Source organism: Phyllostomus discolor, chromosome 1, assembly GCF_004126475.2.
Source record: "Phyllostomus discolor isolate MPI-MPIP mPhyDis1 chromosome 1, mPhyDis1.pri.v3, whole genome shotgun sequence".
Classification (NCBI taxonomy): domain Eukaryota; kingdom Metazoa; phylum Chordata; class Mammalia; order Chiroptera; family Phyllostomidae; genus Phyllostomus; species Phyllostomus discolor.
In genome coordinates, this window is record NC_040903.2 from 69,368,609 (window position 1) to 69,382,028 (window position 13,420).

Below are 13,420 nucleotides of genomic sequence, written 5' to 3' on the forward strand. Positions count from 1 at the left end.
ATCAGGGTGACGCTACCACAAGCCAGGGGATGCCAAAGATTGTCAGCAAGTCACCAGAAGCTGGGAAGAGGCATGGCAGATTCTCCTTCACAGCTGTCAGGAGCAAATACGGCTGACACCTTGCTTTTGACTTCCAGCCTCCAGCATGGTGACACAGTAAATGTCTGTTGTTTACACCATCCTATTTGTGGTATATTGTTACAGCAGCCCTAGGGAACTAATACACCTATAACCGACTGGATTTTTATCTAACATAGCAGTTTTTAATGCTCTTAATTTTTTTAACTTGGTAGTTTACAGGATGGTAGATAGCTACACAGTGGATTTACAATGTGTCTAGACTAATTCTGAATCCACTCAGGTAGTTCTCTTGCCTCAGTTTACATGTATATATACTGAAGATTCTATTGGACATTTTCAAAAGTCCACCAAAGGAACAGTCACATTGGTGCCAGTGAGTGAAAGTGCTGATTATGGCAACTCCATTTTAAAGAAAATTCTACTGGCCCTTGTCTGTTTCCCCATAGCATTTGCCTGGGTTGCATGTTCTTGTGCCTCCGTTTGGCTGTTGTGGCAATGCACTGCTGTTTTCATCCTCTGTCATTTCACATGTAGTCCCCACAGAAATCACATAAGCCTAACCAGGTTTGAAAACCTTTAAAGTGAAGTTTAGGCACCTGTGAGACCTAGTACCTACTGATCAGGTGCCCACTAAAGGGAGTTGAGCCAGATGCCACCCCAGAGCCCTTAGAAAACTTCAGAACATATTAATTTGTCATGGGTGGACCCCTACTTTCTGGTGTGCCTCCCCAAAGATGATCTCTGGTTCTCCAAAGCCCTACCAGTGTCACATTGCCATACTAAGGCCCACCTTTATTTAGAAAGCTAGCCTGTGTCCCTCGGTGGCAGGAAAGCCTAGGGATTATTAGATTAAAGAGCTCACACTAGTGTGGGATGCCTGAGAGGGCCAGGACTCCAAGTGGCAGGGCAGAGAGATTCTTTAGCTCAGACAATCCACGATGTAAAGAAAGAGTGAGGGAGAATGTTCCCAGGTACAGTGCTTCCTCTAAGAGCAAAGAGTAACAAAGATTTTCACATTTTATTTCTGGACCATTGCTAACCCCTCATTTACATACAGAATGGATAAACTGAGGTGTCATAAAACAAATGATAGAGAAGTAAGTTTTTCATTCTAGGCTTTGACAGATGAAGTAGTACATTTAAACACCTAGTGTTCTTAATCATATTGCTTAGAAATGTGACAGACAGATAGATAAGCAGGTAGAAAGATAGATGGGTAGGTAAAAAGAAAAGGAACAAGACAGATTGATGGAAAGAAAGATGGACTGAAAGGTAGATTATAGATAGGGACAGAGAGACAAGGCCAGATAAATAGAGTGGTTACCTAATTACCTGCTTTTTTTTTCCTCCCACTTTTAATCAGCTACCAGTATGTCCAGTGCAGGAAGTACTTAAATGATCTCCATATTCATTCCATGACATTCTTTCAGTAAAGTTTATTTAAGCAGTATTTGTCTGTATCAAGTGCTTTGAAGCACTGCAGACACTAAGATGCATAAGTTATAAAGTTGAAAAGGGAAGCCCCACCTCCATGAACAGTCTGTGGATGCGTAGATAATTCTGGTACGAGCAGTGCGGGCTGCAACCTGGAAAAGAAAACTGTGATGTTCTGTCCTGTGCATGGGGCTTATGGCCACCAGTGTAACAGTTGAACTCCCTTGCTGGTGAGCTGTCAGGTTTTCAAGACAACATTTTTTTAAAGTTTCATTAAAAGAAAAGGTATCTATAAAGTGTTACAGTAGGGGAAAATCTTCAAGTACTCCCCTTGATTTAAAAAGGGCTCCAGAGGAGAAAAATCATGAAAGAAATGGCCTCAAACCCATTGAGCTCAAGATAAGCAGTGGCTTCATCATATATCAAAGAATATTGTCTCCTTTGAATTTTTGTTTCACTCTCACTTTTGCCTAATTATCTTCATTGACAATAGGCTTTTCTTGTGGGGTGACTCAAATGTAGGGGAGCTTGTGTCAGCTCTAGTTTTCACCATAACCCCTCAGCTCTTTCCACAGAAAGGGAAGAAATACGGGGAAAGTACAAAGCCATGCCCCGTCACAACTCCCCCAGAGGTCAGGAATGGCCAATAATGATTTTGATTTTTGTCATTGTTTATTTAACTCTCATGTGCCAATTCTGGTCAATTAGTAATGGTTTCTTACAGCACTATACGAAGAAGAGTTATGAGTCACGTAGTAAGCACTCAAGAAATATTTGATGAGTGTTGAATGAATGTCTGTCTTGGGTATAAGGGAAGGGAGTTGCATCACATGTGCCATAGTGTTGTCTAGTTGCTGCAAGATGATCCCAACAAAGATATGCTAAGGGACAGGAAGTTAGGGATAATGTCTAATATTTACTATGTAGTATTGTAGTCGCCTGTTAGTGAAGAGGAAGGATATGACTCATCTCAGGTAAGCTAAAATACGTGTTCCTTCTTAGTCTCAAAACAAAGATGGGTGTTAAAGCTGGTGAATTTATTCTCCTAAGAGATGAAGTCTCTCCAGACCTCAGATTTCAGGACTCAAGAGTAGTCTGTTAATGGATGTTATGCTAATTTGGTGGTGTGCATTTGAACTTTCAAAATAATTCATGTCCATTGATTCCAACAAATCTAGTTAGAGATATTTAACCAGAGGGAATAATTTAGGATGTGTGCAAAGACTTAGCCACAGTGGTATTTTATGGAAGGATTTCTTAGTTGCAAAGAACAGAAATCTATCGACAGTAATTCACATTTAAAAAGTGGTTAGCATGAAGTAGGTTTTCTCACTTGAGCAGAATTGACATTATGAGCTAGCTAATCCTTTCTTGTGGGGGCTGTCCTGACCATTGTAGGAAGCTTAGTAACATTCTTGGCCTCTACCCACTAGATTATAGTAGTAGCCACTAGTCGTGACAGCCAAAAATGTCTTCAGACATTGCTAAGTGTTTCCTGGGGCACAAAAATCACCTCCAGTTAAGAATCACTAGTGTAGGGTATAAAGATAGCTCATGGGAATCAAGAAAAAACCTGAGTAAACAGGACTCAGAGGTATAAGAGCCTGGGCATCTTTAGGGCAACCAACTCTCTTTATTCTCATCTCTCCCTCTCCTGACCTCCCATTTGTACTGTAGATCTGCTCCACCCTCTCTCTGGGTCTGTTCTCCTTCATAACAACAACATTTATGTAGGGCAATAACAGACATCCCACACCTAACTTTGTGTGACCTTTCAGTTCAATTATCCACCATTGACTAGTAACTTCTTTCTGTTTCTTTGCTTAAGTAAAGAAAATAAAGAGTTGATTCATTCAGGTTATTGTGAAAAGTCAGGCCAGAGATGCTTTATGTCACTGGCTGCTGAAGTATGGTCGGGCGTCCACCTCTGACCCACTCAGTTGTGACTAGGATATAGAGATCCTAAAAATTCCAATGATATTGGAATTTTACTCAATGATATTGGAAAATTACTCAGACAACATGTATTCCCTGCTTCTATGCATGTCTGGCAATTTTTGATAAGATGCTAGATATTGTAATTTACATAGGTTACAGATATCTTTATATTTCTATGACTGTCTTGCATTTTGTTCTGAGTTGCAGACAAGTTAATTGAAAACAAGCTGATCCTTTAGCCCTAGACTAAATACTACTCTAGTCCCACCTAGCAATTGCTCTAGTATAGGGTTAATTGTTCCCCACTGCTGAGACAAGACCCAGTGCCCCACGAATTATGAGTTTTTCCAGCATGGCTAGAAGGAATAGATACTATTCCTGGCCTTGTGTGAGCTCCAGAGACTGTTTCCCCTAATTATTCATGTGGTTCTTTCTCTGAACTTGGATGGTATCCTCCCATGCATGCTCTGATTAGTGCTCTGCTGAATACTTGAGGAGGGCTCTGCACATCTCCAGAGTCATCTCTCTGTGCAGCTCTCCCTCCCCTTTCCAGTTCTCTGCCCTGTGAGCTTTAGCTACTTCTGTCTCTCTGGACCTCAACCCTCAACTCTTCTCAGCTCTGAGAGCCTGCCAGGGTCTGTCCAGGTCCTTTAAGTCCTTGTACTCCAGATGTGAAATCCTCTTCACTTTCCTTCTCTGCCTGATGTCCAATGTCTTAAAAACCATTGTTTCATATATATGTCTGGTTTTTCATTATTTTAGGTAGGAAAGTAACCTTGGTCCCTATTATTTTGCCTTGTTTAGAAGCAAAATCCCACAATGTGTTTTGTATCATGAAAAAACAGAAACAGTCAAATTATTCTATCAAAGAGGATTGCATATATATAGGATATTATTAAAATGAAATTTCATTCAGTCATTATCAGAGATCCTGTAAGTTATATGTATTGATGTATAAATATGTCTTAATCTTCCTTTAAATGAAAAAGATACAAGCGTATGCATAATTTGATTATATATATATACGTATATACAGACATGCAGATATGTCATTTATTATAGATACCTAAACATGTCCATACAAAATCATATATTGGTGTATATATATATATACATATATATATATATATATACACACACACACACACATATATATGTACCATAATTCTCTCTAGAGTTAATAATTTTTTTGCTAATCTTTATTTTTCAATTTTTTAGAATAAATGGTATTATTTTATAATCAAATATATACACATTTTACATTTGCTGTTAGTTGATATTTAGTAAAACTACATTAGTACATATGTTTAATAAGAAGTAAGAATAAAATTCTAATTTTTAGTTTTATGTTTACTTGATATTTTGAATAAATTCATAAAAAGTTTTCCTAAAATAAAACACTCAAAAATTAAATATCCCAACAATCAATAAAGCTTTGATCAATTACTATTAGGCTTCTAATATTTTGAAAATAATGTTTCCTGTTACACGATAATGTATTTAACTATTCACCACCATTTACTTGTTAAATATTTGCTATTAAAATGTTTGCCAACTTTCTTCTACATGCTTTCATTGAAATCAAATATATGAATGAAGAACAAACGTAAAAGAAAACATGATATTAATGTATAGGTCCAGGTTATCTAATTCAGCAGTTCGGAAGGGAAGATGGACACACAAAATAGGCTGGAAGAGTAGGGGAGCGTGACCATCCTGAGCATTTTAGACAAACTCTTAGAACTCTTAGTGGTTAAGCTTTCTGATTTTCAGTCTTCAACATCCAGAGCTGATATATTATCATCAAACAAATCATTCATTTATTCCTATTACCAGTTCCAGCAATTCTGTCTTTTTATCACTGCTTTTGGAACTGCAGAGGGATGTGAGTGTGATGTGTGTGTACAAATACACACACCTCAAGACATCCCAGACTAGTCCGGGACAATGAGCATGATCTGGGCTTCACATACTCTATGCAGAGAACATCATCTGAATGGTGATTTTACAGATGTCCCCAGAATTACACACTCCAGTTGGACAAAGGGGAATGCTTAGGATACATACATGAAGCATATTTAAGCAGGCCTAGTCTCTGAACTGGGAAAGAAGCAATATGCAACAAAAATTCTGAGTGAACATGTTGCACAGTTGACTCTGGGTTTGGGGTCTGAGAAGCACTGGATGAAAAATTGCATCATCTAATCCCTTTGTGTCTTTGTTTCCTCTTTCTACAAAATTAACTACTTCCAATGTCAATGGCCAAGACTGACCAAGGCAAATATCACAAAATACACATCTGTTCAGTATGTTTAGATGTCCAAAATTATGCTTTGCCCTATGGAAAGTGATCAAAATATAAGAAATTGTGTTGTTAATAAGGAGATAAGCCTGATTCACAAGAAACAAATGGGAATATTAAAACAGGGAAGCCAACTGAGGGCACTGTGTGAAACATTTGTGTTTGTACATGGGCACATGCAAAGCAGTTCAAAGAAGAGAGTGATTGGTAATAGAGGAGGAAGACAGGGTTCTCACAAAATGGAAGACTTGAGTAGATCATGAGATACATTTTTAAATCTTTCATTTTTATATAACCACATAACAGAAAATCCTAGTTCAGAAAAATATCACCTTATTTTAATAATCATGTCCTACATTAATTGTAGTTTTATTCATAATAGGGAAAAGAAAAGGAGTCAAAATGACCATCCACAGGAAAAAGAATAAACAAATTAATAGTATATTCACAACAATGGCACACTAACTCCTTAGCTCTAAAAGGGAGGAGCTGCTGATACTTGCAATGACAGGCATTAATCTCAAATGCAGGATGCTGAATGAAAGAACCGAGACACAAAAATGTGTATTTGTGTGAAGTTCAAGAACAAGAAAAACTAATATGTGAGGAATCAAATTAATAGTTGCTGCTGACTAAGGAAGGCCATTGTCTAGAAAGGCACATGGAAGAATTTTCTAGGGTTGCTGTTTTGTATCTTGACTAGAATCAAGCACATAAGAGCATATATTTGTCAAAACTCATACAGCTATAAGCTGGGCATTTTACAGTCTGTAATTGGACCATAAACATTTTTTTCAGTTTACTTCTCTAAATCTGTATTATCTGGTCTATCTAGTGTCTCATATATATACATACATATGTATATATAGACACACATATATAATCATATGTACATAATTATACATATAATTAATTTTTTTCTAACTATATTTGAATGTTGGTAATTCCAACCTGTAGTGTGGACCTATGAGAGCCAAAGTTGGGTGCAAGCTTGGATCTTGTTCTCAAGTTCTCAGAACAAACGTGAGCCCTTACAATTCACTCCATGCTTTTGCACAAGGATGGTAGAAGAGTTGTAAATGGAAAGAAGTATTTAAGTTTGAATAACTGTAAAGGCTCTTGAATAAACAGTATGAGATGAGGCAAGAGAAATGGGGTCAATAATCCAATAGGTTTATTTATTTTTTCAGTAAGTATAGACTGCTCTTGCTAAGAATGACTTCAACTCTATTTCTTTTTATCCAGGAATAAAGTACACCAACTATACTTATGACTAAACAAAGTCAGTCTGTGGAAAATGATGGCTATTGGCTAACATTTAGTTTCTTGGTACTCTGAGCCAAGTGCTTACTTACCGTGTATTAATCATTGACTTCTCACCATGACTCTATGAAGCAGGCAGCAGTACTACACTTTTTATTCAGAGCACAGAAAGGTGAAGTAACTTGTCTAAGGTCACACAGATAGTCAGAAAAGAAGCCAGATCAATGCATTAATTAGAATTAGGACTATGAGAAGGGAGTGTGGAGGGGAGTGGACAGATGGATAAGAAAAGAATTAAAGTCTTATGGGGGTGGAGAGGTAATTCAAAGAGACATTGGGTATTATCAAGTGAACCTTCATTTACAGCTAATGAAACTGAGGCCCGGAAAGGTTATGTGACTTCCCAAAGTCACTCATCTAATTAGGGGAATGCTGGGACAGGAAGCCACATTTTAAAAATCCCAGCTCAAGGCTTTTCTAGTACATCAAAAAAAAAATTAATTGAATTTTTTCACATCATGTCCAATTTTTAAATTTATCCCCGAGGGGATAGTTGGTTAGATTTTCATAGCATTATGAAATTCAAATATTGGAAACAGCCTGGAGAGGTCCTACAGCCTTAGGCCCCAAATTTAAGCAGCATCACACTTAAACCATCCATCCAGATGAGAATCTTTCCAGTTTTTAAAGCCTTCCAGATGTATCTCAACTGGATTTCTTCATTTATTTATCAGAGCAAAAGAGCGGAATTTGGAAAATAGCCTGATATGCATAAGCCATTAATGACATCCCAGGAGACAGCTGAGCCCAAACCCTGAACGTCTAAAGCATTTTAATTCAGGATGCAGTGTGCCGAAGCCCTGGGGATTATCTTCATCAGAGTTGACTCCATGAATATGAATTATTTGTCATGCTAGCCTTTTTTTTTACTGAGAAGTAAATCTTACACAAGATTTAACATGGAAACTAGTAGCAGAATTTAGGAAAATATGAAAGGGCACTGGAATAAAGGTGAAGAACAAATATTAAAAAAAAAAAGCCAGTGAGCATTTTATAGCTTCCCCTTTCCTTTTCTTGTCATCCTCAGCAAAAAGTGACCAGTCCCCAATCTGGTGTTCTTTGAGAACCTCTCCAAATTAAGTCCCAAATGAGTGACCACTATTGAGCCTCCACTGGGTTTCTTTCTTCAGTTGTGTTTGCAGTGATTAAAAGATGCCTGTTGAAGTTGGCACATCCAAGGGACTAGTGAGTGAAGAGCAGTTGCTGCACATTGTCCAGAAATCACAACTTGGACCCTTCCCTACCCTTGTAGAAAGCACTGAAAATTCATAGCAGACTTAACACATTCTAAGAAAAATCACTTTACCACTTATGCAGGGACTCAGCTTATGATTAAAAATACTTGCCAAATAAAAGCAGAGAGTTACAACACTGTATCGAGTGATATACTGCTGCTGGAATGTAGCCCAAATAGGCCACGGCAGTTTAAAGCCAGATAACCTGTCTACTTTAAAAGAAATGTGTCAGCCAGTAATCATCTTCTTCTACTTGGGAAGGGTGTTCAAAACTAGAAATCATGTACATAGAATTTTGAGAGAGGGATCTTGCATGCCTATTAGATCAGGAAGATTACTGCTAGCAATGATGCAGGGGCAGATTACCCTCAGATCCACTTTGGATCGATCTCTTGATGCTGTTCCCAAGCCCAGATGGCTTGTTTATAGTATAGAACAGGCATGGAATTTTTCCATGAAGCCAGCACACTAGGTAATTTCCAGGGTGATGAGCTAGTTTCATCTGCCAATTATCCCTGTGGGATTTGAACAGACTGAGGAAATGGTCAATAGAACATTCAAGGGCAGGTAGTATTTGGTTCTCACAAGAGCTCAGATAAACACCAGTCTCTTAGTCTGCTTTCTCCCTTCAGATGTTAACAAAGTTAACATGTTCCTTCAGTTGACCCTTTATTTCTGCAGTTCTGGGAATGAACTTTGGGTTGCTTTTCAGAGGCAGACTGCAGAAGACCTCTAGTATTTGCTTCATTTCTGATATTCTGTCTCCAAAGGCTGAGATCCAAGAAAAATTTGAAAGTATTTATTTTGAAACCTACCACGTGACTTCTGCTTCTGTGTCAGACGGAGACTTTTGGGGAAGAGCACTTTTCCCTAAGAACAAGTAGGTAAACCAGATGAAATCCGAAAGTTACCTGTTTTAAAGGCACCAGAGAGTGGTGTAAGCAATGCCAAGCAAAGGGATTAAGATTTGGGAGAGGAAGACTACAGCAGCTTTTTATCCTGAGGCCCTGTGGATTTTGGGTGAGGGCAAAGGACACAGAGTCTGAGCTGTTCCTGGGAGGAGTTACAGAAATGAGAGAACCTGAAACACAGGACTACAACACCAAAGACATTTGCTGAATTCTGAAATTGCATGTGGGGGGAAATAGAGAACTTAAGCTGAAAACATCTGAGAAACTGGCGGAGTTTTCTGCAGTCTGGAGATGTTATGGGGACAAAGGTTGGAGTTCAGCATTCACCAAAGGTGGGGTCTTTGGCACACCAGGCTCTCAGTGGAATCCTGGAGGGATACATCCCAGGAAGAGGGCAGACCAGAGGAGACTTACCCAAGTGAAAACTGAAGAGGAAGTAAACAGCTTTCCCCTTAGAGAGGTGGGAAGAGGTAAGGATGCCTCCTCTTACCACTTCTATCCAACATTGTTCTGAAAGTCCAAGCCAATGGCAATAATGCAAGAAAACACATGGAAGGCAAAATAATAGGAAAGGAAGGGATAAAACAGTCATTATACATAGATGAATTGATTCTGTATGGAGAAAATCCAAAGAAATCTACAGAGAACTTAAATTTGATAAACCTATGTAATATGGCCTCTGGATTTAAGGTCAATGTAGAAAATCAACTCTATTTTTATAGACCTTCAGCAAAGAGACAATGAAATCTTAGTTATGTCATTTGTAATACCATCTAGAAACATTAAATACTTAGGAATAAATTATTTAAAAGTTATTTTATATTATGTTTTTCCATTACCATTTATCCCCTTATACCCTCTCCTACCTCCACCCACCCTCCTTCCTCACCCCCACAATCACCACACTGTTGTCCATGAGTCCTTTTTCTTTTTTGCTCAATGCCCCCAACACCAGAGCTGTCAGCCTGCTCTCTGTTTATGAGTCTGTCTTTATTTTGCTTGTTAGTTCAGTTTGTTCATTAGATTCCACATATGAGTGAAATCATATGGTGTTTGTTTTTCTCTGACTAGCTTATTTCACTTAGTATAATGTTCTCCAGGTCTATCCATGCTGTCACAAAGGGTGAAACTTTCTTCTTTTTTATAACCAAGTAGTATTCCATTGAGTAAATGTCCCATAATTGTTTGATCCACTCATCTATTGATGGACACTTGGGCTACTTCCAATTTTGGTTATTGTAAATAATGCTGCAGTGAACATAAGGGTGCTTATATTCTTTCACATTAGTATATTGGGTTTCTTTATTTAAATTCCCAGAAGTGGAATTGCTAGTTCTGATATATCTCCTCAGGCAAAGGAAACAAACAAACAAAGATAAACAAATGGGACTGCATCAAACTAAAAAGTTTTTGCACAGCAAAGGAAATCATCAACAAAACAAAAAGACAACACACTGAGGGGGAGAATATAATTGCTGATATATCTGATAAGGGGTTAATATCCAAAATTTATAAAGAACTTATAAAACTCAACACCCTCCAAAAAATCCTATTTAAAAATGGGCAAAAGACCTGATTAGACTCTTCTCCAAAAAGGACACACAGATGGCCAATAGACATATAAAAACATACAAATAGCATTAATTATTGGAGAAATGCAACATAAAACCACACCTCATACCTGTCAGAATGGCTATCATCAATAAATCACAAATAACAAGTGCTGGTGAGGCTGTGGAGAAAGGGAAACCCTTTTGTACTGTTGGTGGGAATGCAGATTGGTGCAGCCTCTGTAGAAAGTATATGGAGTTACCCCCCACCCCAATTAAAAAAGGAATAATTTTTTTAAATGTGAGATTTGTATACTGAAACTACAAAACATTTTGAGAGGACTAAAAAGACCTAAATAAGTGGAGGGACATATGACATTCATAAATTGAAAGACTCATATTATAAATACGGGAATTCTCCCTAAATTCATCTGTATAGTTCATGCAATGCCAGATTACATATGTGTGTATTTGTAAATTGATTAGTTTATTATAAAATGTATGTGAAAATGCCAAGGGCCAACAATAGTCAAGGAAATCCTGGTAAGAAATATGGAGAACAGGGGATGCTTTATGGAGAGATTTTTGAGCTAAGTCTTTGGGGGAGGGCTGATAAGTGGAATTTCATTAGGGTCTGGGACGATATCTACTTTGTTGGGATAATCTTAATGCTTATTACAATGTTTCTGCCTGATGCATAGCAAATACTCAATAAATATTTGTTATACATATGAATGAATGGGTGGATGGATGGATGCTTGAGCAGGGTAAGCCTGGCTGGTGTGACTCAGATGGTTGGGTGTTGACCTTAGGGTGGGGACCTAAAGGTTGCTGGTTCAATTCCTGATAAGGACACCTGCCTGGGTTGTGGGCTTGGCCCTGTTTGGGGGCATGCGAGAGGCAACCAATTGATGTTTCTCTTGCACGTCGATGTTCTTCTCCCTCCTTTCCCTTCTTTCTAAACATAAATAAGTAAAATCTTTTTAAAAAAGAGCATGGCACTTTAAGAAGACAGCAGAAGCAAGGCAAAAAATATGAATATACATTACAGTGAGTAGTCAAGTATGTCTTAAGCTTGTGTGTGAAATATTAGGAATGGAAGCTTGAAATTTAAATTAGAACAATATTGTGTCTGAATGCTAGGCTTATATGGTTTAGACTTTAGTCTTCAGGCATCTGACATTTTGAAGAAGGTAAAATTGTTGACAGGTTGGAAGATGAATTGGGCCAGGGATAGGCTGTTGTGATACACTAATTTAGACACAAGCGTTAGAGAAAGTAGAGAGCATCTAGTCTGATGGTTTGCACGTGTGTGTGTGTGTGTGTGTGTGTGTGTGTAAAACTTTCTTATTTAAAAGAAAAAACCCTAAAGGGAAACATAAATAAAGTAAATGAGGCCATCCTGGGTAAAGCTGAGTCACCTCTTCCCAAGTCAAGCGCTGAAGGCCCTCCTTGCAGCACACTTAAAAGTCATGGATCTAGTCTCAGCACAACTGTCTGTGAAAGAATGATACCCATATACACAAATAGGTCAGATGTCTTCTCCAAGGTCACATGATCATAACTCAGTCTCCTTCTGCCAAAAATGTTACCCCCTCACATTAAAATATATGTAAATTGTGGAATTAGAAATAATAGTCTTCCTTATAAGTGCTTCCATACTTAGTCTCAAGGGTTCTGAAATTTTGCACTGTAGCATATTGTTTACAGATTTATGATTTGCATTTTTCTTAGTTTTTGATCATTTACAAAATAAAGAATTTTCATTTCAGTATAAGGATTAATTCTTTCCATTTCAATCTGATGCAACATCCCTCTGGTAGTAGTAAATGATTGAGAGAAGTCTTTTTTTTTCTTAAAAAATACTTTATTCATTTACTTATTTTTAGAGAGAGAGGAAGGGAGGGAGAAAAGAGAGGAAGAGAAACATCAGTTGGTAGCCTCTAGCACGCCCCCAATCAGGGACCTGGCCCACAACCCAGGCTTGTGCCCTGAACAAATCAAAACTGGCATCCTTTCAGTTCACAGGCTGGCACTCAGCCTACTGAGCCACCCCAGCCAGGGTGAGAGAAGTCTTGATGATTCAACTTCTGTAGTGTTTTTTAAAAATATATTCTAGTTTTAAAAGATTGACCAATACAAACATACATAACTTGAATTAATCAATAGGGAACAATGGGAAAAAAAAGGAAAGGAAAGTGAGGGATATTCTACAAAATAGCTGGCCTATAAGTTTTTAAAGTCTTGGAAATTAAACATAGACTGAGGAACTGTTCCAGAATGAAGGAAATTAATGAGACATGATATCTAAGTGATTCTGAACCAGATCCATAAAGGATATTGTTGAGTCAACTGGTAAATATTGACTTGGGTTGGAGGATTAGATGGTGGTCATGTGTCAAGGTTAACTCTAATTTTGACAATTGTATTTTCCTTATATAAGAGAATATCTTTATTTGTACCAAATATATACCTAAGTATTTGGTGGTAATAGGACATCAGATCAGCTACTCACTTTGAAATGATTCAGGGGAAAAAATGTTATTTGTTCTGTACTTGCAAACCTTATACATGTTTGAAATTCTCTCAAAATAAAATTGTATTTTACATCGTTAAAAATAAAAATAAATAAAATATTGACTAATA